This window comes from Ailuropoda melanoleuca, chromosome 1, assembly GCF_002007445.2.
Source record: "Ailuropoda melanoleuca isolate Jingjing chromosome 1, ASM200744v2, whole genome shotgun sequence".
NCBI lineage: Eukaryota > Metazoa > Chordata > Mammalia > Carnivora > Ursidae > Ailuropoda > Ailuropoda melanoleuca.
Genome location: NC_048218.1, coordinates 60,882,593 through 60,888,951, shown reverse-complemented (window position 1 = coordinate 60,888,951; position 6,359 = coordinate 60,882,593).

The window sequence follows — 6,359 nt, the reverse complement described above, 5'->3', positions numbered from 1 at the left end:
ACAAAAGCAAAAATGAACTATTGGGACTTTGTCAAGATAAAAAGTTTCTGCACAGCAAAGGAAACAGTCAACAAAACTAAAAGGCAACCTATAGAATGGGAGAAGATATTTGCAAATGATGTATCAAATAAAGGGTTGGTATCCAAGATATAAAAAGAACTTATCAAACTCAACACCCAAAATACAAAAAATCCAGTCAAGAAATGGGCAGAAGACATGAACAGACATTTCTTCAAAGAAGACATGCTGATGGCCAACAGACACATGAAAACATGCTCAACATCACTTGTTATCAGGGAAATACAAATCAAAACCACAGTGAGATAACATCTTACACCAGTCAGAATGGTTAAAATTAATAGCTCACGAAACAACAAATGTTGGCAAGGATGTGGAGAAAGGGAAACCCTCTTACACTGTCAGTGGGAATGCAAGCTGGTACAGCCACTCTGGAAAACAGTATGGAGGTTCTTCAAGAAGTTAAAAATAGAGCTGTCCTATGACCCAGCAATTGCACTACTAGGCATTTACCCCAAAGATACAGATGTAGTGAAAATAAGGAGCACCTGCACCCCAATGTTTATAGCAACAATGTCCACAATAGCCAAACTATAGAAGGAGCTGAGATGTCCTTCGACAGATGAATGGTTAAAGAAGATGTGGTAAATACACACACACACACACACACACACACACTAGAATATTGCTCAGCCATCAGAAAGGATGAATACTTACCATTTACATGACATGGATGGAAATGGAGGGTATTATGCTAAGTGAAATAAGTCAATCAGAGAAAGACAATTATCATATGGTTTCAGTTATCATATGTGGAATTTAAGAGACAGTCCAGAGAATCATAAGGGAAGGGAGGAAAAACCGAATGGGAAGAAATCAGAGAGGGAGACAAACCATGAGAGACTCTTAACTATGGGAAACAAACTGAGGGTTGCTGAAGGGGAGGTGGGTGGGGGGATGGGGTAACTGGGTGATGGGCATTAAGGAGGGCTCATAATGTGATGAGCAGTGGGTCTTATATGCAACTGATGAATTGTTGAACACCATATCTGATGCTAATTATGTACTATATGTTGGCTAATTGAATTTAAATTAAAAAGAAAAAATTTTCTTGAAACATTTCAGTATATATACCTAAAAACCTGAGTAAAGTAAAATTTTGAGTAATCGACATTAGTTAAATATATGATTCATGTTACTTCCAATTAATTTTATTTCTATTAATTTATTACATGCATATTATGGAAAAATCAATTAATGTAAAAACATTCATAACAGAAAGCAGCATTCTTCTGCTCCATTCTCCCAATCTCATTGACTCTTTCCCAGAGGCAGTCACTTTCAATTCTTCAGGCTGTTTCTTTCAGTATCTTAATACACATTTTTATACAACACAATTATGATTTTTTTCTTAAACTATAAATTGAGACATTATTTATTAACTTTCTTTTATTAGAGCTGAGGAATCAATTCTCTTTTTTCCCCATCTTTCTACTATAGTAATATCATATTTTATTGTTAAATACAAAATCTGTTCTTCATTTGGTGAAATAAAAAATACATACAAGGAAAAACACATCTAGGAACAGAATAGTAAAACTTTTGAAAAATGATGGCTAAATCAACCACTAAAATCTTGATTAAAATAAGAATCATTACCTTCAAAGGAAAAGGAACCAAATGGGTAATTGACATCTAAACATATAGGGTGGAAGCCAAAATACAGTGTAATGATAACCTCAAAATTCTAAAATTAGATGGGTGCCAACTTAGAATTTTATAGTTAAATTATCTTGAAAGCATTCTTCAGTATGCTTTTATACAAAATTATCCTTCAAAGATAGGAGGCAAAAGAGAAACATTTGGAAGGAAGTGGGGGAATTATCTGAGAGAATTTTCTACCTCACCGTAGTAAAAGAAATGCAAAAAAAAAAACCATGAAAATTTGTTATATACAACTACAACTGTACTTAGAAGAAGTTTTAGAGCTTTATATGTATATATTAAAAACAAAAACCTGAAAAGTAAATTAATTAAATATATATTTCAAGTAGGTAGACAAGAACTATGACATAAACTCAAAAATTATAGAAGAAAGGAAATGATAAACATAAGTATTAGGTGATTTTATATAAATATAAAATACAGTGGATCGAAGTAAAAAAATATTTTTTAAAAGAGAAGAGTAAAATTGGTAAACTCTATTAAGACTAAGTAAAAATAAAACTGATGACACAAATTAACAGTTTCTGAAATGAAAAAGGGGATATTACTACAGATGTTATACTTTTTAAATTTATATATTAAGAATAATTTTAGCTAATACACTTTTTAATATAGATGAAGTTGGCAAATATTTTGAAAAGCAAAAATTGGCAAAATTGATACAAGAAGAAATAAAAAAAAACTGGATGTGCCCTGTCTATATTTTTAAAAAGATTAAAATAGAAGAAATATACATAGAAATTGCTAAAGAATCTAAAAAAATCTATAGACCATTAGATTCAATCAGTGAATGTAACATATTAACGTCACATCATTTTGTCTACCTGCTTATTTAGTGCCTTGTCTATGTAGAGTACTTTTCGAGGATTAACATGCTCATTTTGTATACAAACGTGTGTATAAAAATATTTATACTTTGTGCTCATGCTCATATGTCCACATACCAATGAGCATAAATCCATTTATATTCTTATCACACAAAATGTATGAATAAATGCATTACCCAAAGTTCTGCCTATTGAAAAGCTTTCCTCTTACCCATATCTTTCAAACCTATACCCCTGTGTATGACTATAATGTAGCTGCTATCCATTTTTTGGCTTGCACAGTCGTACCAAACCAATTAATCCATATGTGACATAAGTATGAACTGAGGGAGAGTGCTGATCCAATAGTGGTGGATGGCATGGGGATCTAGGCAATGTACTCAAGGACCTTGCTGTGTCTTCTAAACCTGCTCATGCTCACTTATAGTCATACCACTTCTACTTTACAATGGACCTATCCAACTTACGATTTAGTGGGTCTCACGGAACCTGGTTTATGATGAGCAAATCTGTTACCCCATGGTCATGTATTTCAACTCTACCATGGCCCAGTAGTGCAACATAAGCTATCTTTCAAACATGTATATTTCTCCACTTCAAACGGCACAGCTTTGTTTCAGACCACTGAAAGGTGTACATTATGGTTTTCCCATTGAAATTGCCACAGATTCCACAAGTCATCATTTTATACTAAGAGTTCTAAGATAGCTCCCAAGAATACTAATAGTGGATATGTTAGTTTTCTATTGCTGTTCAAGAAATTACCACACACTTAGCAGGTGGTGCTAAGTGCCAAGAAGCACAAATTTGTTATCCCTTGGTTTCTGTAGGTCAGAAGTTTGGGCTAAAGATAGAGTTCTTTGTTCAGGGTCTCATATGTTGAGATTAAGGTGTAGGCCAGGGTTGTAGTCTCATCTGGAGCTCAGGGTTCCCATCCATGATTATTCAGGTTATTGGCAGAACTCAGTTCCTTGGAGTAATAGGCTGGGATACATGGTAATCAGAGAGCATAACCAAGAAGCTGCTTGGTGTGCTGTTTCTTATGATCCAAGAGTCAGAGCTGCACACATCATAGCCTGAACCTACTTTAGAATCCTTTTTTGCTCTAGGCCTCACTGAAACTGACAGATTTTCATGTCACTATGTATAATAGATTGATGCAGTAGTCCCAGGTATGGAATATGCTGCCTTAAGGACCCCAAAAGTTTATCCCTTCCTTTGTAGTAGGAGGTACAGGATACAATAACTTGTTGTTCACTTTAAAGTAAATGGCCCAGTATTCCCTATACCACTGGACACCAAAAACATTTATGGATGTGGTAGGTTCCTGATTCTTTGTTGAGTTATTTCCTCCTATCCTTTGGCATTCACGAATTTTATAATGTTTCCGTTGCACCAACAATTTCTTGGCTATCCTCTCTGATCAGATGCTATAATCTCATATGATGTCATTGATATTATAAACCAGTATAGTGTTCTGAATGATGTCTAGTCAGTCCAGAGCTCTTCAGACTATCTTATGACATGTATATTCTTGTCTATTCCAAGTGAATTCAAACTGTTTTTCTTCTACATTTTTAAAAATAGAAATATAAAATAATGCATTCACCAGGTCAATGGCTACATATCATGTACCTGAAGCCATGTTAATCTTTTTTTAATTATGTTGAGTTAGCCACTGTATAGTACACCATTAGTTTTGTTTTTTTTTTAAGATCTTATTTATTTGTTTGACAGAGAGACAGCCAGCAAGAGAGGGAACACAAGCAGGGGGAATGGGAGAGAAAGAAGCAGGCTCCCAACGGAGCAGGGAGCCCGATGCGGGGCTCGATCATGCCCTGAGCTGAAGGCAGACGCTCAACGACTGAGCCACCCAGGTGTCCCCCATTAGTTTTTGATGTAGTGTTCAATGATTCATTAGTTACGTGTAACACCCAGTGCACATCACAACACATTCCCTCCTTAATATGCATCACCCTGTTACCTCCTCGCCCCACCCTCCTCCCCTCTGAAACCCTCAGTTTGTTTCCCGGGGTTCATTGTGTCTCATGGTTCGTCTCCCTTTCTGATTTCTCCCCCTTCAGATTTCCCTCCCTTTCCCTGTGGTCCTCTGTGCTATTGCTTATGTTCCACATATGAGTGAAACCGTACGATAATTATCTTTCTCTGCTTGACTTACTTGACTTAGCATAATCCCCTCCAGTTCCATCCATGTCAATGCAAATGGTGGGTATTCATCCTTTCTGATGGCTGAGTAATATTCCATTGTATATATGTACCACATCATCTTTATCCATTCATCTGTTGAAGGACATCTTGGCTCCTTCCACAGTTTGGCTATTGTGGACATTGCTGCTATGAACATTGGGATGCATGTGCCCCTTATTTTCATTGCATCTGTATCTTTGGGTAAATACCTAGTAGTTCAATTGCATTTTAATCTTCTGTAACAAAGATTCCACAATGGGCACAGCAGTGGCACGTTGAGCTATTTAGTTGAGTTTGTGGTAATACACTGTCATTTTCCTTGTTCCATTTAGATTTTTTGGGAGTCAAATTGGCAAATACAGGTATTAGAGAAACATAACTTCTTTATTCTAGGCTTCAAATTTAAACATTAATTTCTGCCATTTCCCTCTCACCTCAAGGGTTTTGATATTGTTTACCTAAGTAAATGGCCATAAGTCCCTTTGGAGAAAGATGGGGGGAATAATTACCATATATTTTTCCAAAGGAAGAACACATATATTTTTCTCCCTTGGCATCTGGCTTCTCCTTTAGTTAGTGGATCCTGGGTCTGAAAACTGGCTTACATCCAAAAACTGGACAAGAAGTCAAAAAAATATTACTTAGGTGACTGCTCTCAGCCTCCCTTGATTTCTTTGATTATGTAGGATGAGTAGTTCCCTTGACTGTCTATCTGTTTTGCTCCTAGGAATGCTGTGGTCTGTTTAAAATTTCCATAATCCTCTGTCATTCAGGCCACTTGGCTGTCCCCCCAACATCATGAAAAATATGTATACCTGGCTTCTGATGATTAAGCCCTAACCACCTGGCCTCTATTGTTTTGGGGTCCTATAATTACTCTTCTTTAAAAATTTTTTATTTTTTATCATATTTTTTTATTTTGTTCAGTTAGCCAGCATATAGTACATCATTAGTTTTTGATGTAGTGTTCAACAATTCATTACACAAATATTCATTGCATATAACAACCAGTGTTCATCACGTGCCCTCCTTAATACCCATCATCCAATTACCCCATCCCTCACCCCCCTCCCTTCTATAACCCTCAGTTTGTTTTCCAGAGTCCAGAGTTTCTCATGGCTTGTCTCCCTCTCTGATTTCTTCCCTTTCAATTTTCTCTCTTGACATCAGTAAGCCTATATTGTAATTGCAACTCCAGTCATCAGTTATGGTCTACAGAGAGCCAAAACTGAATATGTTAGTGATGTTGGTATCTTTACCAGCACAATTTGTATTGCTTGGGTAAATGGCAGACCTTCTTAGGATAATAGTTCAACCCTTGGGCTCTGCTGCTCTTATGATTAAATTCTGGATATGTTCTCATCTTTCTCAGCTGTCCTGTTTTTTGGTTATTTTTTTACTACTAAGAAGGCACATGGACTGTCTCACTTAGCTTTTAGCTACAATTAATCACTCTTAGCTTTTTATTCTCTTCATTTGAACTTAGCTACCGTCAATCCCACAATTCTTAGAGTTACTGTGTCCCACATATTTCTTAAATACCTGATACGTTATACCATTAGTGAATTCACTGCCACCAGC